The sequence below is a fragment of the Silene latifolia genome, chromosome 11 (assembly GCF_048544455.1).
Source record: "Silene latifolia isolate original U9 population chromosome 11, ASM4854445v1, whole genome shotgun sequence".
Lineage (NCBI taxonomy): Eukaryota > Viridiplantae > Streptophyta > Magnoliopsida > Caryophyllales > Caryophyllaceae > Silene > Silene latifolia.
In genome coordinates, this window is record NC_133536.1 from 87,898,968 (window position 1) to 87,922,426 (window position 23,459).

Below are 23,459 nucleotides of genomic sequence, written 5' to 3' on the forward strand. Positions count from 1 at the left end.
GCAGCATTTAGCTACAATAGCAATTCTGCCATAAAAAAGTGCCCCAGAGAAGCTGTCACAAATCAAAAATACGGCGTAATAGCAAGTTTACCCATTACTCAAGGGTTCCAAAACATCAAGTTTCATCAAAAATGGGCTAGCATAGGGCCATTTTCGAAGGGTTTTACGGTTTAGCAAGAAACCGTCACATTTCGCCCTCAAATCCTTAATACTTGACGAAAATTCGAAAGAAATACATGGTTATGTTCCTAACATGATAAATTACGCATTTCTAACATCAATTTCATGAGACGAATTCATTTGGGACAAAAGACCCATATTTTCGAATGAAAGTGGGTATAAACCCTAAATTTTCGACCCAGGTCAAAGCTCAAATGCAAAATAAACCAATTACAAGGCATATACCTCGATTAGTTATGATTTATGGCAAGTTTTGATTAAGTTTTGACGGAATTTGGTTGATTTTTGTAAGAAAATGAAATAGGTTTGTGTTTTGAAATAAAAATAAACACGACTTAAGTCGGGTTTTTACCCAGATAGGGGTGAGGTCGGGAGAAGATGCAGCACTTGATGCGCCTCATCCAAGTGCTGCAGTTCTTGCTACGCCTCTTCCTCAACAAGGTTCCAGCCAGATTCGTTAAAATTCATTATAAGTTCGTTATTTGTGGGCCCAGGATTCATGCGTCTCTTCCCCAACATCTTATCTTCAACATATGGCTCCTTTTTTGGCGTTCTCTTCGTTCGAATAAGCATTTTATCTTGAACAGACTATACACAACCACGATATTTTGTTCCCCAGCGAGAATTCATTATCACTAAATACAGTTCTTGGGCTTCTCCTCTTTATCAGAATTTCGCTTGCGACGACCCGAGCGGATTTTCTCCTCAACGGTGCCAAGGACGCGCCGTTGTCGATCAAACACCTTTATTTTCCTCAACGATGCCAAGAACGTGTCGTAGTCGATCTATTATTTTCTCCTCAGCAGTGCCAAGGATGCGCCGTTGTCGACTCGACATATGATTCCTCCCCACGGAGTTTAAGATAAAATTCTCCGAAGAGTATTTGTACCTTCGAATCCTTTACCCACAGGTGTCTCGGGTCTGGTTTCTTCTTATGTCTGGTGAGCTTCCTTACGTAGTCTAATGGACTTTAAACAACCCTCCCTGATAGTCGACAGACTCTAAAATGTTCCCGAAGACAAGTCCTTCGTTGAGACCCCTTGAGCCGCCTCGCGTCGCCATAGTCGTCAGGTTGTAATTTTCGATTGACCGGATGGCTATAATTTGACTTTAGCCTTATCCAAGCCTCAGTCAAAGTGGGGGCTTTGTAGATACCTCATTTATACACCTCCCGCCAACCACCCAGTGATGGTTGGGCCGTATGTCTGATACGCGGAATGATTTATGACAGTCCGTAAGTTCATCGTCAAGTGATAGCTCAAACACTCGAGTCAACCCGTGGGTCATCATCTACGCACCGATACAGTCGTTTTGACAGTAATTAGAGTTCATTTGGAGTCCGGGTCAAAAACAATTTCATTTTCTAAAACCCGTTTAAATGCCAAGTCGGAATATTCAGGAATGTTCTAGAATTCTCTGGATATTTATTCCTAATTAAAATTAATATTTTTATATCTACCGTAATACTGTGTTTTATGGAATAAGGAACTGTAAATCTACCGAAATTCCATAATAAAACGCGGAAATCTTTCTTGCCAAGGAGGAAACCTCTGGAGAAAAGACGCAGCAAATGCTACGCCTCTTCGAGGAATCACAGTAGTTGTTGCGACTCTTCTCCAGCCCTCTTTTTGCATTTTCTAGAATATTTCCGAGATTTGTTTTCATATCCGTGTCATTCCTAAACTCTTCCATATGTTTAGTATAAATAGAGGCCTTCGGCCTCCATATTTGGCACGCGAGGGTTCCGCCCTTCTATCTCTCTCTCTATTTGCATTCTAGACTACGCTATTGCCTTTCGACGTCTACGTGCTTGATCAATCGACCACGTAAGCTCAGATTATTATGAGTCCCAGTCACGTTGCAAGACCGACCAATTTGACCAACTCCACCTTTAGGCTTCGTTTGGCACGACATTTCAGGTAGCTTATTTGACCAAAGTAGCTTATTTGGTCAAATAAGGTACCTGAAATGAAATGCTACCTCAGGTAGCATTTGAGAAATCAGGTACCTGAAATGACTTAGTTTCCATTTTTTACCCCTTTATTTTATAATATTAAATAATTTTCTTATCTTTTACGTCATTTTACCAAAATCAGTTACCTTTTCAGCTAGTTTGCCAAACACTTTTTTATATAATCAGCTACCTTATCAGTTCCTAATTTTCAGCTACCTTATCAGTTACCTTTTCAGGTTTCAGTTAGCTTTTCAGTTTTCAGCTACCTTTTCAGGTTTCAGGTACCTTTTCAGTTAGTTTTACCAAACAGAGCCTTAATCAACCTAATCAATCTACTAAATCCTCTAACGAGGGTACTTTCCACGCATATTCGAGTCGAGCAATCAATAAACAATAACTTCAGTCAATCTCGTTTCGTCAAACATGTAAGTCTGAGGGTGTAAATCCCATTTTATTGTACTTTTATTTTTATCAATTAATGTAAATCTACATCAAAAGCACGTTCGAAAATCGATTTAAAATCCACCTTTCAAAACCATTTTTAGGAAACAACAGAGGTCAGACGTCGAGAACAAACGTAACAGTAGTTGCGCCTTCAGGAAGGATCGCAGCCTTGTTGCGCCTCTTCCAGAGGCTGCTTGCTGCTCCGTCTCTTCTTCTTCTTCTTCCTCGACTTCCTGCAAATTTCCTCTTTTCTTATTCTTCCATTTTCCTTCGTTCTCTTTGTTATTTCAGAATATAAATCGTATTTTAACAACTCCCTTTTAATTACGATGCTTAATTCGTCCTGAATCCCGAGTAATTCAATACTTGTGAATTTCGTCGTTTTAGCTTAAATCGATTCTTCAGGGGTTTCGACTTGTTCATATCGAGGTTCTGGAAATCCTAATTTGATATATAAATTTTCTTCCGAGTCTTATTCGTCCAGTTTCCTCTCAATCTAACCTCAAGTTTCGCCTTTTTTGTATTTCCGACACGAGTTCATCGTATAATCGTAATCATGTAAACCGCTGTAATTTCTCATTTTAATTCATTTTATGACTTGCCCAGATACATATGATCGGTTAAAACACTTCAATTCGAGTCTAAATATCAACAATCCATCTTAAATCTATCAACGAACAATAAAAGTGTTGCGATTATGACTTCACAGCCAGAACCCAGCTCGAGAACAGACGCATGAAGTGTTGCGCCTCTTTCAGAGGACGGAGCAGATGCTGCACCTGTTCTGGGTTGCTGTGTGCCTCTGAACTCTTTCTCGCTTTGACGTAGCTCCTAGTTATGGTTTAAATCAACTATTATTCATATTATCACCTCTAATCCGACATATTTTCATATTTTAATTCTAATTTTATTTTCCTTTTATTTTCTTCTTCGAAATCCCGTCTTTTGAACGTGCTTTTGACGTAGATCAAATAAAGCTTGTAATTTTAATTATTGTAATTCATTTATCGTAATTATTATTATGTATGATTTAATTGTATGGCATTCACATGTATTGAATCTAAAATTTACTTCGACCAAATTGTTTCTTAAAACACGTGTTAACCGACATAGTCTAATTTCACATGCTAGGATTAATCGATGTTTTTTGCATTGAATGCATTCTATTGACGATATATCAAATATGAATGACTTCCCAAATCATTAGTAGAGGCCTCTATCGAGGCGGGCGGGATTAGGTGTTCGAATTAAAGAACTTCCTGATACGTACCCTCACCCCTTACTCCAGTTATCTCTAGACATCCGTGTCCATTGGCATCTCGAGAGTCATTCTAGACATAGAATGCTAAGGGTAACGAGTTCTTAGTATTCATGTCATTACTTTGTCTCTTGACATGGCACGAGGTATTCGAACGGTTTCCAATTTTCCATAATAAATTGGTGGCGACTCCAGAAATGCAGGCTTATTCAACCTTTCACCGGTTTCAATGCCTCACAAATTGGTAATGGCCCATGATGTGCTTTGGCAAACCAAGGTTCCGTGGGAAAAGTGCCGCCGGCTCAAAAACACAACGTGCGGGTGCGCGCGGCGCGAGTAGCGCTTGTGCACAAAATGACGGCTTTTATTGTTAATGGAGGCTTGATAACGAGGTTGGCCAACCACTTTAACCCGAAATTCAATGAAGACAAAGCATTTAAACTGGTCAAAGGTGGTAATCTCCTTGATATGAGCACAATGATTCATAAATTCTATTGGGTAAAGCATGATAATTCCGCCCAAGGATATGAATGGATTATCAAGGATGCCGACTCTATTGTCTTGCCAAGGAAAATATGCCGCATTTTCACTTGCCGAATCAACTACCTTATCCCCATCTCCAAGCTTGCCAAGAACATCATCAACCAACAACAAAATCCGATTGAAGAGCCCTCCTCCATTGTTGTACCACCTTATCCCTTTGCCTACCAAGAATTCACAACAAATGACCCAAGTGTTGTGGAAGGCAATGACTATTTGACCAAGTTAATGAAGCATACCCATAGAGAAGCTTACAAGGATTGGGTGAACACCTGTTACGCCCAATATCCACCACTTTATCATCTTGCTAGGCAAGGAATGATTGACCCTAAGAGTACTTTGCCGGATTGGGCGGATAAGAAGGTGTTCTTTCCTCAAACTTCTCAAGATGAAGAAAGGGATATCCGGTAGCTATGAGTGAGGATGATGTTGATGATAATGATAGGGAAGGTAATGAATCAAGCCATGATGATAATGATCAAAGTTCAAGTGAAAAAAGAAGAAAATGATGATGATGCCTCCAGTTCCATGGAGGACGATTATGATGATGATGATATGAGTGATAGTTTATGGTTGAACAAAGTATGCAGGAGGATGGCCAACTGGGCAGGTTATAGCTTACATTAGCATCTCAACCAATCATTGTGAGTCTTCTACCCCTCATTTTGCTTTGTTTTTATCTCATGTTTACATAACTTACATAACTTGTAGTTTAGAGCATTTAGAGAGTCATTTTGGACTCTTTAATGGCTAAGAACTTTTGAGTCCTAGCACCATCAAAGGACTCATACCTTGGCAACATTGAGGTCACTATATTTTTTTATCCCACCATAAAGAATCCAAAATGACAACTTACTTTTCATGCATTACATTGCATGCCTTGTGAATAAACCTCCCTATTTTTTGCACTAGAAATAGTGTTTTGTTTGGTTTGGGGAATTTCATTCATAGGCAACCCGAGTTAATTTAAATTAGCTCTCCGGCCAATCGAAAGCATGCATCATATAGCGTAGTTTAGTTTCATCTTATGTAAATACTTATCATATGTAAATATTTATCATGTAGTATGCATTTAGTGTAGAATCCATGCATTTCATATAGTTTCATGCATTTTCATAATTTCATATCGTCTTGTCCATTGAGGGCAATGTCCATACTAGTGTGGGGATGGGAAATTCTAACCCTTATTTCAAAAATGATAAATATTGAAAAATTTTAAATTCTCCAAAAACATGTTCTTTCCTTTGTAGTATAGTATTGTATATATTTGTTTGTTTGTCACTCCAATCACATTGGGACGACTATGCCACATTCGAGGCATGAAGGATATAAAAGACCGCATGGTATGATCTTTCCAAATTTTCTTCCTCCTTTTTATATGTTAATGATAATGTGACTATATTTTGATTGATGCACTATGAACCTATGTGTTATTAAGAGTATGCATCTAGTTTATATGGCATATTAGTTGATTGAAGCATATGCATTAAAGTTATATATATGTTAGTTGCATCATGTCATTTAGTTGCATGATAGAAAATTTTGTGAAAATTCATATTTGGGAAGCTTGACAAGTGTATATAAGGCCCTTGTAGATAATTTTTCTCCTTGAGACTTTGCATGCTAGAATACTCTCAAGACACCCTAGATGTGTCATACTAGTATCTTTTGTCTCATGGCCTAAGGCATAGTCAAGGGTTTGCATATGTGTCACCTATCCAATCTTATGATGTGATATGGACTTGATCCACTTATATAAGGGACCTTGATTGACTTGGTGGTTTGGCACCCAAAAAACACTTTTCATTAATAAGTTTGAAGTACTCATTTCAAAAGTTTTGTAATGTGAAATCGTTTTTAATTGCCAAAGAGACCTCAAAATATTTTGAATTGTTGATATTTCCGAGAAATTTGATGGAGGCGTACCACTTCAATGTGATTTGGTGCGGGATCCATTGAATTGGGCCCCCACACGGTTGTGAATTTAGCCGCCCAAAGACAAAGTGACTATCACCCCCAAGAGCTATTGTCTAGAGGTTAACCGGTTGCCTAATAAGCGATTGGTGGAAGAAAGGAACACTAGCAAATGAGGGACAAACCCCATCTCAAAGCTTTGAAATGTGAAATGCGGAAGTTAAAATGAGGCCAAGTTTTGAAAGTTAGTCAAATCCACTATTTTTATTTTGATTGACTTGAGCACTTCATTCCCAAAAATCATTTTTATTATGCCACCTTGTTGATCTTGGGACAATCCTTGTTCTTTACACTTGTAGAGAATACGAGATTTGTCATGTCATATGCCACTAACGTCATAAGGATCATCTTTCCACCCCATCCGATCGCCCTTGACAAAAGCATTTAGCAATTGTGGACGAAAGTAGCCTAGTTTAACACAACTTGGAGGTGACTTATTTGTATCCTCTTGGACTTAGTAACTAGGAGAACTAATATCTATGATGGAGTGTGTACCCTTAAATTGCTTCGCTTATAGATGATTTCCGCCACTTAGATGAGGAAAGTCGCTATTCTTTTGTAGATGAATCCTTTTACTTGTTTTTGTGTGCTTAAATGGTTGGATGCATCGCCATTTTGGCAAGCCCCACCTTGCCTTGCAAGAAGGCATCTTACCTCATAGATGGCTTGTTGTGAGTTGAAGGGGCAGAGTGAGACCCACTAATCGTCTCACATCGCCTAAAGTAGTAGTGTTAGTCTAATATCTTGGTCATAGTTTTAGTCACATCTTTACTCGGGACGAGCAAAGGTTCGGTTTGGGGATATTTGATGTGACTCGTATTTACGCACATTTAGTCCCCTAACTAGCCTCGTTCCTATGCTTTTTTGCATGTATTAGGGTCGTTTTTTATCTTTAACTTCCTACTTTGCATATTCTATGAGGTTTTGTGTCCTTGGCAGGAGAGGAATGCTAACCTTGCTTATATGGAGCAAAACGGAGGTAAATGGATCGCATCTAACGACCAAGTAACAAAGAGGAGACCAACACTAAAGGCCTAAGTCAATAAAACAAGTATATGGGCAATGATGGAGGACCCCCACTGCTCCTCAACGATCCCCACGGATCATGAGGCAGCCAAATATAGAAGAAACCAAGCTGGCCTTTGAAACGGGCATCCCAGAAGCAGCCCGAGCGTCCCAAAGGGAAGGACGGGGGTCCCCAATACTCAACCCGAGCGTCCCAAAGGCAGGATGTACGTCTTTCGTTACAACATGAGCATCCAAAAAAGGCAGGTCGGGCGTCTCCATGAAGGACTTGCAAGGCGTTAATCTTCATTTAAGGGGCTTAATCATCCTTTAAGCCCTTAGTTACCCTAATACTTGTACTTAGTATAAATACCCATTTATAATAGAATTAGAGATACAAGTCATTATAAGTAATTAGATATTAATTAGGAATCAAGTAGCTTAATTACTCATTAATCCTTCTTTAATTATTGTTCAAGTTTTCTTAGATCTAGTTCGGTAATTTGAAGATTATTGAGTTATTATTAGAGAATTGACAACTCTTCATCAATCAATCAAGTTTTCTTCTATTATTCTTTGCTTTCTATTTGATCATCCTAAGTTGGTACAATTTATCTACTCTTTGCTTAATCCTTATTTATTGTTTTACCCTTTCATCATGTTTAGACTTGTTAATATGATTGACACCATTGTTAGCATGTTTTCCGTGATCATGAGTGAGTAGTCTCCTAACTAGGGTTAATGGGAGATTAGGGGAGTTAATCATGGGGTAGATCTTTACTTAATAAGTTCATATGAATGCTTGCTTGTTGTAGTTTCGACTTATGCACATGTTATGCTTGATGAAATATGCTTGATTGACAACCTAGCATGATTCTTTTATCCTTTCAACAAGACTTGTAAGACATAAAAAACTCAAGTTTTGTTAGACCATGTATATAGTTGAATAGGAATAATTTAGTCGACTTATAGGTGTTGTAAAGTCTTGACCGACTCGGCTCCGAGACCCAAAACTTCCTAGAAATTGTAAGATATAAATTAACTCGATTCCACTACAACAATAAATTACATGCATCTATGAAACTTGTTTATGTGATCTCATCATGATTCCCCTATGAACCCATGACACCCTAGTGTTTTAATCAACTGTTTACAAACCCCATTTGCTTGCTTTGCTTTACTTTCATTTGTTTACATTTCCTTTTTTAAGTAGTTTAGATGGCAAATTTCAACCTCAACCCAAATTGTGACACCAAAGACATAGCTTTCTACAACCGATAAATCAATACAATACCCGACCCTTGGGATCCGACCTTTACTTACCGCTATACTAAGAGTAGCTTGTTGATATTATAAATAGTGTTTTGATTTGTCAGCTAAGACGACAAAGTTTCGACCGAATCAATGAGTAAGAGCAACCACTCTTTATACTCATCATATCATTCACATATCGTATCGAACCGCTATAACTCGTACTAGCGTTAAATACTTGCCATGTGACATGTACTTGTCATTATTGTTTACTTATCCACTATTATTAAGGAATGCATACATGTCCTCATATACTCTATGCTATCAAAAAATCACTTGTAATGTGGCTACCCTTATATACTACTCAAACAAGTGACAAGATAAAATGTAAACAATTCATGAAAGTCCACCGTGTGGCATTCCTATGGTCGTTCGACTCTTAGGAGGTTAGTATAGTCCAAAATTAAGTCAATTATGTCATACGCATTCTAATATTCCTAGAAATGATCAAATTCCATCGTAAACGGTCGAATTTATGAGTCACTCGGTCGAGTAAAAGTCACTCGGCCGAGTGGGGGTGTCACTCGGTCGAGTGAGGGTATTTATAGGAGGTTTCTAGGGTCTGTATTCGGCCTAATCGATCGAGTGAAGGGGGTCACTCGGTCGAATGAAGATGGCACTCAGTCGAGTGCCACTGGGCATTCTAAATTTCGGCCATTAATGGCCTACAAGTTCCCCTATGGTCGAACATACATGCAATGGAGTCCAAATGGTGATCACCACACCATCCTACCATAAAAGGTCTACTAGTTTTGGCCTTATGGCCGGGTTTACAACACGAGAATTAAATTGTTAAAAAGTTCAAACGATAAAGAAAAGTCTTAAGGAGTCCCGAATCATAAGGTCGCCACTACTCGGAGGGCTTCCTCTTCTTGCCAATGCCCGACATCCATTTTTCCCACCCGGGATGATACTTCACCGTCTTGCTTCCTCCTTCTACTTGCTCCTACTTCTTGTCCTCCTCCTCTTCCTAATCTTCCTCTTACCCTCCCTTTCCCGTACGTGTCGCCTCCTCCCATACCTTATCAAGGTCCATGCCTTTCGCCGCCGCGGATGTTCCCGCTTCACTTCCACCTCCTTGGTAGACATTGCCAAAATAGATCCCGACATCACCCATATATGGGTCATGCAAGTGTCCTACACTGAAAGGCAGGTTGTTCTCCCAATCCGTTGGTTGGATCCCATAGGCCTTAAAGACTCTGGTGGTGTCCCTGTCTCCGGACCAAAAGCTAGGGCGGTGTACGAGTCTTACTCCTTGGGAATAAGGCGCCTGGTGCATGTCTCTCAACACAAGGTTGGTGTTCACTCGGTGGATGAGATACGATAAGGGATAGTTGGAGTCAAAGGTGGGTTTGTTTTGGCCAAAGTTCCCGGCATAAGGTAGAGGCATCATCGATGTAGGCATAGAATAGGGAAAAGAGGTGGGAGCTTGCTCTACGGGATCACGGGGTGTGGAAGGAAGTGGAGGTGTCTCCCATTCCATGGTAGAATCATTAAGGTCAAAAGTAAGGTTATTAGGGATGGTGTACGATTGGGCCTTGGGCCAGGGTGGTCCCTCCCTCTCCAAGGGGGAAGTCGGGGGTAGTCTTTCATCGGCGGGGAGCTTCATATGCTTATATTCATCAACTCTCCAAGAATAGGTATCCTCCTCCGCCCCATCCACAACCATACTTAGCCTTCAACCACTTAAGGTCAAAATAAACAACTCCTTTAGACATGGGTGCATCCACTGTCCCCAGTTCATAAGCTAGCAGATTCTTGGCTAACCGAGTTACCAAGGCCCCAAAATCTAAGGAGCACTTTCCGACTCGGTCATCCTCTCAAGGGCAAGACACACCATTGACACGGCGTTAAAGTAGAAACGCTCTTCACAGCGGGGGTTAAGGTAGGAACTCAAGATTAACACCTCCGTGGAGTTGAGTTTGCTTGGGTCTTTCCTCCCATAGAGGAGGTGGGCAAGGAGCGCAATAAAATCTTTAGGACGGGGTGTTCAATATCACTAGTCTTCATGTTACTCATACTAACCTTTCCTTTACCCGTGTAGAGATGAAAATACATTGAAGCCTTCATGTCCTTTTCAACCTTATCTTGGTAACCCACGACTCATTTACCCACTCCCAAATGGTCGGCAAAGGCATCACTACCTTAGTTGAAGGTGGTATTATTGAGCCTAAAACTCACATCACGGGTTTCCTTATCATAGGTGAAGAAGCTCAAAAACTCGAGGCTGCGGTTATGGTAGCTTATTTCGTCTAAGCTGTACGATCCATGCAACCGTAAAGATGTTATGCACCTCCTTCTCTATTCCAAGGCCTCCAAGGTACTTACCGACGTGCACTTGGTTAGGGCCATCTTCCTAGTGGCTAGGACCAAAAAATTACTCCGGTGCTCCTCACTCCCAAAGGCTATTGACGGGTAGCCCGGGAGGGTGATGGCGGGCGGTGCTTCTTGATGAGGTTGGCGGGCATTCCTTCCACGGTCGGTTCTAGTGTTCCTTGAAATGCTACAAGAGAAAATCAAACACAAGTTATGGAATGGAAAAGGCAAGAATTCGAAGCCAATTTTGGATATGAATGAAAATTTTCTCTACTTCTCAATTTGGTGGATGAGTAAATAGGAGTTCCCTATATAATTCTCTTTGTATTTTAACCAACCTTTCAAAATTTTCTCATGTTACAAATTCTTTTCCGGAAATTGAAATTCTTGTGATGTAATATCGTATTAAAACATGACTTTAATCACACGTGCTACTCTCGTTCATCATCCAACTTGTCTAATTTTTGACTCAACCATGACACACTACACTACATTCCTACCATACTAGCCATTTGCCTACACTTTTAAAATTTTAACACTCTTATTTAAGTGGTTACATGTTATTGTCATCAACTTAATTCGTCAAAATCGATAAAATGAGAATTAACTTGTTGAAATTTAAAAGAAATTCGGGCAAGTGAAATGCTTCCTTTGCCATTTTAATGTCCTTGAGTCGGATAAATTTTTGATGTAAGGCTACTTCAGGCATTATGGGCTTGAAGTTTTGAGATGTCATGAGTAAGCAACAAAAGTAGTAAGTATAAAAATTAAAATTCCAACATGGTTAGTGTCGGATTTTCAAGAATTTGACCACTCCTTTAAGACAAAATTTTCCTTAGTTCATTCCATGGGATAGTAACAACTATAAAATTTACAATCCAACAACATAGTAAAACCATTCTTAAGACATAAAATACATTGTTCATGGGAGTTTTAAGAGAAGTCGGAAAATTTCACCCAAATTTTAAGACGAAATTTGTTTCATTTTGGGACCATATACTACATTATTAGCCAAGATAGTAGTCTTATAAGGCAAATAAACCAAGTTTTACTCATGGAAAATAAAAATTTGGGCATTACTTACCTATATTTCGAAAATTTAAGATGAAATTTTAAGAGCAAATAAACCAAGTTTTACTCATGAAAAAACAAAATTTGGGCATTACTTACCTATATTTCAAAAGTTTAGGAAGAAATTTTCACATATTTAAACAAGATTCATCCATGATACCAAAGGTTAAGCCTTTGTTGTCCAATTAAACATGACAAAAAGCGCCAAAATCCCATTACTGACTCAAGAACACCATTTTCGAGTTCATCAATGGTGAACAAAATTTCATCCCAAAATTTTGATTTTTATCAACAATAATGGTGTAAAAATCTTACTAGTATCATGAACTAAGTAAAATGGACAACTAATTAACAAACTCAAATGTTAAGAGTAGCTCTAAATAAAACTCAAATTGGGGAAAAGATGGAAGAGGATGAATAAGCTTACCTTGACAAATTAATGGAACTAGGTGAGAAAAGTGGAGTAATAGAATAAATACCAAGCAAAATGGAACAACAATGGAGGTTTTTGGGAAATTTTTGGTGAGGAATGAAATGAAGATATGAAGATAAGAATGAAAAGTGGAGGAGATAAGGGCTTTTAGTCGAGTAGCCCAACCCATGTGAACCCACTCGTTCAATTGTCGAGTGTACTCGGTCGAGTACGACTCTACTCGGTTGAGTGGAAGGCCTACTCGGTCGAGTAACGGGTTTTTCCAGAATGTATTACCTCCTGTATTTAGGTCCACTTGGTCGAGTCAAGGGTCCACTCAGTCGAGTGATTGCTTACTCGGTCGAGTTGGTACTCGCACTCGGTCAAGTGATTCCGCTGGGTCCAAATTCCCAATAAAGCCTTATTGACGGATTTCCTGCAAGACAATACGAGGTTCGAGAGTCCACCGTCTATTGCTGACTCGTTCTGAGTTAGCTCATGTGATATCGAGATCGCCGTTTCCTATCTACTACATCCATACTCGCACTTACTCTTCCAAAATCATCACAAATTATATACTAGCAGTAGCACTATCAAGCATTAGATAAACACACGGTATGATTCAAGAGAATGGAATTATCATCTTTTAAAAGGTGTCACGACATGTAAATCTACTCATCAAATTTTCCGTATCTTACCATACACATGTGAAACTCATAACATGCAAGAGTTTATAAACAACCATATCATTCAGGTAATCACACAACATTGTCAATATCATTCACCCTTACTTGTAACCAATCACGTAGTGACCAACCGAGGCAATAGGCACTGGTTTTGATATGAAGGCGCCCACTCATCCAAAACCGATCTCCTCTTGCACTCGTGTCGAGTTCATTTTATTAGACACACCTAGGTTCATTTTTCGTTCATTTCTTTAAGTCCCAAAATCGAAGCTTTGATACCACTTTGTAACACCCCATTCTTAGCCGGCCAAGGTAATTGGGAGATGTTACCATCTCGTTTTCCCGAGGCGGTGAAATCGGAGTTGCAATTAGAAAAGATTATTATAAATAAAGCATTTAGTGAATTATATAACCATAAATGAATAATGAAAGAAATAATACAACTCATGACGACTATGCTAAACTAGTTAACTATGCTTGACTCGAATGTCTCCAAAGATCGTCCCGTCTCTCACATGCTACCAAAGCTAACCTGTAAATAACTGCTCCCCATATGATCGAAAATATCATATGGATCGACACAGGCCACCCCGAAAATAGGTGACATTTATACAAACACACAAACGTCAGTTTCAATACATAAACATAAGACATGACTCGATAAGTAGAGATGCGGCATAAAAATCATGTGAATGAGACTCGAATATGCAATTTCCATACCAGTACCGGGACACGCCCAGAAATACCCATAACCGCTGGTGCCAGGGACACGCCCATGACACCCCGCCTCACACAAAGGTACCGGGACACGCCCATACGTACCGAATCCGGAAGCCAACCGGATCCCCTCCTAGACGTCGTGCCTCAACCACACAAGTCCCTCCGTAACTCAAGCTATTAATGTGCACATCCCCCTTGGAGTGGGAAGCTCCAAGGGCGACCCAAGCGCAAGACGGTTTCCCAACCGTCTTTTGTCTCCTCAACAATCAAGTACCACCACCAAAGACCTCCACACAATACAACCATAATAATACATGATAAATGTAAAGAAACATTAAACATATGACTAATTCATGAATTCAATTTCACATATTATGAATAACAACCCTTCGAATATCCACATGACATACCAACCGACTCATGAATGTACTAGTAAGGAAAGACACCCAAATATGCATACACAATATTGAAACCGAGTAGGATAACCTACCTTTTTGCATTCTTCACAAGCTACTTGATTCTGACTCGACTCCGTCTCATAAAACCGTCTCATGAGACCGTCTCACCCTAAACAAATCATACAACACTATCACAATGCATTCTACACTACAATAATATAAAACCCTTTATTATTAGTCACTAATTACTCATATTACATAAGCTAAATACTAATTAATCTCTCTTAGTAAATCCTAATTCGAGATTAACATAAGACAATGAGGAAAAGGTGAGATTTCGATTTACAAAGGTAGATCGGGGATTAGGAGAGGTGTTTCATCACCAATCCAAGCTTGATGGCCAAGGGGGAAGGTTTAGGAAACATTTAGAGAGAGGGGAGAGTGTTTTAGAGTAAGAAGGAATGAGAAGAAGAATAAAGAGGATAAGGGTTTGGATTAGATGAAATCTCGAAATATCATTTCTCGGGTACATCACAGTGCCACTCGACCAAGTGTCCGGTTCACTCGACCGAGTGACACTCACTCGGTCGAGTATACTCTCTACTGGACCGAGTGCCATTCACTTGTCCGCTAGAGGTTCTACTCGGTCCACTATAAGTCTACTAGGTCTTGTTTAGGTCTTACTTGGTCTCGTGGGAGGGGTCATCCTTTACTTCCGAGTATACGTGGGTTCCCTCACGTGTCCCTAGGTCCTTTGCGGGTCCCAAATTATCCGAATATTACATGGTAAGTCTCTAGCATTTCCTTACTCAGTATATGATTGTCATTAAGGGTCATGCAAACCTGGATGTGGTTAATTTGGCGGTAGAGATTGATTGTGATAGTTTGTGATGAGTATTGTTTGTTTACCATTGTAGTAGGTGCCGATGTGGTACCTGTTGTGCATTTGTATGATTGGCTGCAATATAACGGATTGCAAACATTTAGAGTTTTCCTACTCAGTTGATTGTATAATTGGTATAAGATTGATTCTGATTGATTGTGTGACATGTATCATTGGATTGAGATTGATTGAGATTATATCGATGTTGGCATTATTGCTATGGGACCATTTTTGGGAGATGGTTTCAACCCCATGTTCGCCTCTTGTCGCTCCCATCACAAGGGGATGTGCACATTAATGATCTGGGTTCACTCGTTGCGATGAGCGGGGATTTGGTGGGCAAGACTGTGGTCCCCCACTGGCAGGGTGGGTTTCCCGTTGCGATGGGAACCTGGTAGGGTTACACATTGCGGTGTGTAGTCGGTTAATCGTCACGAGTGGAGTTTGGAGGATGGTTACTGCAGTGTGGATTAAATTGTGTATCTGTGAGTTATTATGGTTATGCAGATGACTGACCCGTTTATTGTTTCAAAGACTGTGGTGATTCATTCGAGGATTGTGAGTTGTTTGTTTAGCAGGTATTGGATGTGGATGTAGTGCTCAGTTATAAATTACCGCAAGTGAACAGTGTCTGTTGTAGCACTTACGAGCCGATCTCAGGGAAGGGAAGGTTGAGTCCTAGTCAATTTAAGATTTGATTTATCTACATCGGAATAATATTTGTGTATGTGCCAGGTATGCCAGAATAAAAATAAGATATAATAACTAGATAATGAGATTAATTCAATAATGAGAAGCTCTAGAAAAACGGTATCACCATTAACATAGATTGATCAACATAGACTAATGAAAGAAACAACATATTTAATCGTATACTTAGGTGGGACTAATCATATGGTTTTAACTCAGTAAACTAAAACCAATACTTGTTATTCTCTCTCGAGATATAATAAGGCTTCCTATAGTGAATTACTCCTATTCTCATGGGACTTATACTACATATAAGAGTTTTAAGGACCAAAACTAAAATGTCTCAACTATCGCTCTCACCATACTCATAGGAGAGGTTTAATTTTGACTCGGGCTCTCTACGTGAAAATTCAACTCTCATTGCAATTTCAACTGAGTAACAATTAATTATATTTAAATCATAATATATATATACTAACTCAAAAAGACTACACTCAACTCTCATTGTAGTATTAATCAAGAGCTATGTATATAGATTATGACCAATATATTAATACTTTAACATAACCTTATCAAACCTAAGTACACCCATTAAATAATGTTTAGAAAATTATAACGTTGACCAATCCATATTAAGGCTCCACCGAGCCCTAGATAAAATGTGACACCCTTATACCTAGCCTTAAATAATTACGTAAATTCTACAGAAAAACTGGTAGGATATGTTTGTAAATGGTTCAACTAGTCAAAAACCTACAATTTCAAAAAAATTTCTTCCTAAACCATTCACAACCAATCCAACTCAAGAAGAGTGTCAACAACCCTGCAAAAGCTGATAAACTAATTTACATACATAACTAAAGACGCGGAAATATAAGGATACAAACCAAAATAGAAAAGGGAGACATATGTCCCTTCAAATTATATACAAACCAAAAGTGTAAAAGGTTATATACATAAGAAAGCCAATCTAGGTCCAAGGTTCCTTGCTCACTAGCTCGTCTGTGACCCCAACTAAGCATCAACAACCTGTCAATCGCATTTTATACAAATACGAAAGCCACAATTCAGTGGGGAGTAACTTCGAGTCCTCCCAGCCACGAATCGTCATAATTAATGTAACATGTAGTAAAACATGTAACCTATATGATAATTCATCTAATTTCCAAGCATCCTAACATATGAATGCTAAATTGACTAATTTAAACTATCGTGTGAAAAATTTAACAAATTGTAATCCAAACTCTATCAACCATAGTCGGCTTGCATCTCACCTTCTATGATTCATAGAATCATCAAACAAGAAAGGGCAATATATCAAAGACATGCATAAGTTCTTAGTACGGTCAATAGTCACTTTGTAACTCGAGTCTATACCACGAGGTAGGGAAGGTAATCGAACCGGTATCTTGGCTCAGCGGTTAATATTAATAAAACATGGCCAAGAGACAACACAACCCTAGCCTAAAATCTGCGCAGACCTAGACATGCGGATACACACCACCGCACCCAAGACCCACAATTTTTCTAAAACAAAGTGGGTACCCTAAGGAGTCCACCAAAGGGTTGGCTAGTACTTAAGCTGACCACTTACTATCAAAATAAGTAACTGAGGTCATGCCCCAACTTAGATATAAATCCACTAGTCAGGAACACAAAGGCTATCAAGCAGTGAACATATACTCGTCAAAGACTATAAAGACCTATCTATGATGAAGGCCGAAATACTCACCTAGGACCTAGTCCCAGCTAGTCCCAGCTTGAATACTTTAGCCCACACCACACAAGACTCACCACACAAGTCAAGTAAGACACCCACTTAACCATAAGAGGGCAAAGAGTCCTACTTACCAACATAAATTCTAACATTCTATCATGTGAAAGGCTATATAAATGTCTATTCAGCATACAAACCCAACAGTATCCTCAATAATTATTAAATACCAAATTTCAATTCTAACAATATTAACCATATTAAAGGCTTCAGGGAATCTAGGGCCGTTTCTACAATATGAGAAGCTACTTAAATCAACTAATTACACATGTGAGATAGAAATATAATGAATGGCCTAAAACAAGAAAAAGGCCGACTATCTAATTCATTCAAAATTTCATCCAACCGAATTTTTACCCGCAACCCCAGCCCTGCGACAGGTACGGGTCAAATTGCGGCCGACCAATCACTCAATTAACTGACATCGCATCAGTCAAAGGGACTAAGGCTCAGTTTTCGGCACAATCAACAAAACATTACAATTATCGCTATAAAATTCATTTTGTAAACTATCCTAACATGTGATAACTATTAATATAAGCATAGTTTTACCATTAACATAATTTTTCTTACTAAAATGATTCAATTCCTAAAGTGTACTCATACTAACTATGTCATTAATAAACCTGAAATGACAAATTTTGCATGGAAAACCGCGGAACAAGCAACGGACCGACCCGGGCCAGCCGTGGGCTAGCCGTGGGCCTGCCACGGGCCTGCCGGCCTGCTGCCGCCACCCTAACACCCTCTTTTTTTACCGTTTTTCTTCATTTTAACTCGTTTTAAGCAATATCTAACCGTTCCCATATCATTTCCATACTATTATGCTAATTTAATCTAACAATTGACATGCATGCAACCATTTTAAACATGTGAAAATTACTACACAAACAAAAATCATAAAACATACAAAAATCAAAACATACAAAAATCAAAACATGTGACGATCTTTCGTCGAGTAACTCGAAATATGTTACCTTAAGCTAGAAAATGAGCAATTAGCACCTCAAAACCCAAACCCTAACGACAACTAGCCGCTATCCTCTACAATATACGAGTCCCCGAACTCGTCTTCCAATTCTTCACCTAAATAAACAATAAAAACACAATATATAAGCTTAAATACCGAATTTACCGAAATTTCGTCTTAAAACAACTTAATGAAAATTGAAATTAGAACATACTAAGTTGTAGATCTCGGCGAGGGGATTCCGGAAAGGTAAATTTCGTGAAAATCCGAGTAGAAACGAAGAAATTATGGCCAAAATAGCTTGATTATGTGAAAATGGTGTTTTTGGTAAAAGGATAATAGAGAAGATGAAGATAGAAAGTAAGAAAATCAGAAAAAAGAAAGAAAAGGGGGAAGGGGTGCCGCGTAAGGGAGAAAGGAAAGGAGGAAAGGAAGGTGCGGGATTTTTAGTCGGGATTTTTACGAGTCGGTTTTGACTCGTTTCAATAATAATTAAATCCGTAAGTCAAACGCAAATTCCGTCAAGACCAAAGTTTTTAAACACGAGATTACAAGAAAATTGAGTATTCATACGACCCATTTCCAATTTCGTTTACCCAACGTTCAAAAGAATTGTCATCCCCCCCCCCCCCCCCCCCGATATGCCCTTATTTCGAAATAAAAAGTTTTACACGGTTTAAACTATTTTTAAACATTTCGAAACTATCAAAATAAATACTTTTCTTCAAAATATAATAAAATTATATTTCTTTGAATTATTTTTACTTTAATTACTTTAAATATCAAATTTATTTGATTAATAAATTATTTCCGAAATATATTAACGGTCCGAAATTACGGGGCGTTACAATCACCCCTCCTTTTAAAAAGTTTCGTCCTCGAAACTCAGAAGGAGAAATTATAGTTATAAGAAAATATAGGTATCTTTTCAATGAAACGGTGATACTCTTGTTGATCAGACAAGAACATCCATATTCATATCAAGATATAAAAATATTTCTACACCAATAAATGAGAAAACCCATTATTGGGACGTCACCAACAACGAGATTCAACATTCACTAATGTTAAAACCATTGAAAATCATACAAGCATTTTCAAAATTTTAGTTTAAAATTCTATAGTAAGAATAATATTTTTACTAATTATGATTAAATAAGGCTTAGTAACTCGGAAAAAGAGTAAGAAAAGGAATACCTTACGAGAATAATTCAGGATATTTAGCTAACATAGAAGCTTCAGTTTCCCAAGTCTCTTCTTCGACATTTCCACAACGCCAAAGAATACGGACTAGAGGCACAACTTTGCTCCTAAGTTGCTTATTGGCTTTTTCAAGAATCCGAATTGGCCTTTCTTCAACCACCAAGTTAGGCTCCAATTCAAGAATTTCTTCTTGGATGATATGGCTAGGGTCACTAATGTACTTCCTCAACTGAGAAACATGGAAGACATTATGAACCTTGCTCAGATTTGGGGGCAATTCTAAACGGTAAGCAGCTGGACCAATCTTTTCAATCACCTGAAAAGGTCCAATATATTTAGGGCTCAGCTTCTCTTTAACGCCAAACCGTTTCACCCCTTTCATAGGTGACACTTTAAGGAATACTTGATCATCAACCTCAAAGGAAAGTGGTCGACGACGGACATCAGCATATGACTTTTGACGGTCCTGAGCGGCTTTCATCCGCTCTCGAATGATTTTAACTTGTTCAATGGACTCGGTCACCAAATCAGGACCTAACATTGGAACATTTTGGGTTTGATCCCAACAGACAGGAGTACGGCATTTTCTACCATACAGAGCTTCATATGGTGCCATTTTAATGGAAGCTTGATAGCTGTTGTTATAAGAGAATTCAACCAGAGGTAAACATTTCTCCCAAGAAGTTTGGAAATCTAAGGCACAGGCACGAAGAAGATCCTCTAAGGTTTGAATTGTTCTCTCAGTTTGACCATCTGTGGCGGCGTGAAAAGCAGTGCTCATTAATAGTTTACTACCCAAGGCCTCCTGTAATGCAGTCCAGAAACGAGAACAAAATCGAGGATCTCGATCTGAAACTATATCTTTAGGAACCCCATGATAGCGTACTACTTCATTCACATAGGCACCAGCTAGAACTTCTAATCTCCAAGTCTCTTTGATGGGAATAAACCGAGCACACTTAGTCAATCGGTCCACAACCACCCAAACAGCATTCTTCCCAGTGGAAGTCCTGGGTAAAGCCATCACAAAGTCCATGGAAATAGACACCCATTTCCAAAGAGGAACATCCAAGGGTTGAAGCAAACCCCCGGGCTTTTGATGTTCTATCTTTACTTTCCGGCGGTGAGGCATTTTTACCGACATACTCCATAACTTCAATTTTCATCCTAGGCCACCAGAATTGCAATCTCAAATCTTTATACATCTTGGTACCTCCCGGATGAATGGAGTAAGGACAAAGGTGTGCTTCATCAAGAACTCTTTTTCTCAAATCAGCTGCACTCGGAACATAGATTCTACCATGATAACGGAGATACCCATCATCATCAATCTTACAATCCTTAGCTTGCCCAAGTTGAATTTTAGCTCGAATGGATATGAAAGTAGGATCATTAGGAAGGCAAGTACGGATCTCACGGTGGAAGTCGGGTTCGGTGACATGGCATCAAGATGATGAGAGCCCTTTTTACAAGGCTTACTCCTAATTTTTGAAGTTCTAAAGCAAGTTCAGGAGGTAAGTCCCGAAAAGAATTCAAAGAATGACAGGATTTTCTGCTAAGAGCATCAGCCACCACATTAGCTTTTCCTTCATGATAAATTAGATTGGCATCATAGTCATTCACCAATTCTAACCATCTTCTTTGTCTCATGTTCAGATCTTTTTGGTTAAAGAGATATTTCAGGCTCTTGTGGTCGGTGTAGATGTTGCAATGGACTCCAATGAGGTAGTGTCTCCAAATCTTCAAAGCATGTACTACCGCAGCTAATTCAAGATCATGAGTCGGGTAGTTAACTTCATGAACTCTAAGCTGTCGAGAGGCATAAGCAATGACTTTCCTCTTTTGCATCAAGACATAACCTATATCATGCTTAGAAGCATCACAGTATACATCAAAGTCCACTCCTTCTTCAGGTAAGGTCAACACCGGAGCGGTAGTCAACCTCTTTTTCAATTCCTGGAAGGCATTTTCACATTCTTCAGACCACACAAATTTAGACTCTTTCTTCAACAGCTGAGTCATCGGCCTAGCAATCTTTGAAAAATCCTTCACAAATCGTCGATAGTAACCCGCCAAGCCAAGGAAACTACGGATTTCTGAAACATTGGTTGGACTTTTCCAATCAACAACGGCTTCAATTTTGGCAGGATCTACCATAACACCCTCTTTTGAAATAACGTGCCCAAGGAAGGTCACTTTAGGTAACCAGAATTCACATTTAGAGAATTTAGCATACCATTTTTCACGGCGCAGAATCTCTAAAATAGCACGAAGGTGTTGGACATGTTCTTCTTCAGATTTAGAATAGATCAAGATGTCATCAATGAACACTACAACGCATTTGTCAAGGTGTTCTCTGAAAGTACGGTTCATCTGATCCATGAATACAATTTGGAGCATTGGTCAAACCGAATGGCATCACCGTAAACTCGAAATGACCATATCTCGTGATCAAGGCGTTTTAGGAATGTCACTTCTCGGACTGGAATTTGATGATAGCCCGAACGAAGATCAATTTTAGAAAAAGTAGAAGCACCACGGAGCTGATCGAAAAGATCATCAATTCTAGGAAGAGGATATTTATTCTTGATAGTAACCCGGTTAAGTTCACGATAATCTATGCATATCGCATAGATCCATCCTTCTTTCTTACGAAGAGAACAGGAGCACCCCAAGGTGAAAAGCTAGGTTGAATAAAACCTTTGGCAATCAAATCATCCAGCTGAGTCTTCAGCTCTTTCATTTCAGACGGTGCCAGCCTATAAGGAGCTTTAGCAATAGGGTCGGTACCAGGAATAAGATCAATAGCAAATTCAACTTCCCTTTCAGGAGGAATTCCCGGTAGCTCATCAGGAAAAACATCGGGAAATTCACATACTACAGCAATGTTCTCTTTAAGAGGCAGAGAGGAAGAATCAGAAGAAGTCACCATACATAAGAAGGCTTGATGACCCTTTTTCATTGCATTGATAAACTTCATAGCAGAAATTAGTTTAGTACCAGTTTGTCTTTTAACCATTTGATAAGACACACGGTGACCTGAAGGGCTTGTAAGAATTATTTTCTGGTCTCGACATTCAAATCGAGCATGATAAGTATGTAACCAATCCATGCCCAAAATGACATCAAATTCTTCAAGTGGAAATTGGAAAAGATTTGCTGGAAATATAGATCCCATAATAGAAATAGGAACTTCCGGATAGATTTTAGAACAGGAAAAGACATCCCCAGAGGGTAAAGATATAGATGTACTTTCTTCTTGTGTTGATTCAAGTGATAATTTATTGGAGAGTTTTATTGAAATAAAAGATAAAGAGGCACCCGTATCAAATAGTACCAAACAAGGAACATCAAAAATAGAAAATGTACCGATAATGATATCAGGATGTGCCTCAGCTTCTGCCCGGCTCATAAAAAAGATACGGCCCTTCGGCCTCACTGGCCTCACTGACCTCACTGGGACGACAGGCGTGGTAGGAGCTGTCACCTTCCTCTCCGGGCAAACATTAGCCTTGTGGCCCGGTTTGTTACAAGAAAAGCATATGATAGGGTCAATGAAGCATTTACCAGGGTGTGCTGGTTTCTTGCAGTTATAGCACACTCGGTCTTTAATACTTTTATTATCATTAACAGCTGAAGATTGACCACCCCGGTTAACTTGCACATTAGA

At 39.1% G+C, this 23,459-nt stretch overlaps 1 long non-coding RNA gene across 1 annotated transcript; it reads right to left on the minus strand.

Moving 5' to 3' along the window:
* Window positions 1-16,797: 16,797 nt before the first annotated feature.
* Window positions 16,798-18,906, minus strand: LOC141614971 (uncharacterized). Its single transcript, XR_012529510.1, has 3 exons — window positions 18,801-18,906; window positions 18,594-18,702; window positions 16,798-16,871 (listed from the first exon to the last, which is right to left on the minus strand). It is a non-coding gene; the product is annotated as an uncharacterized LOC141614971 (long non-coding RNA).
* Between the last annotated feature and the right edge of the window lie 4,553 nt (window positions 18,907-23,459).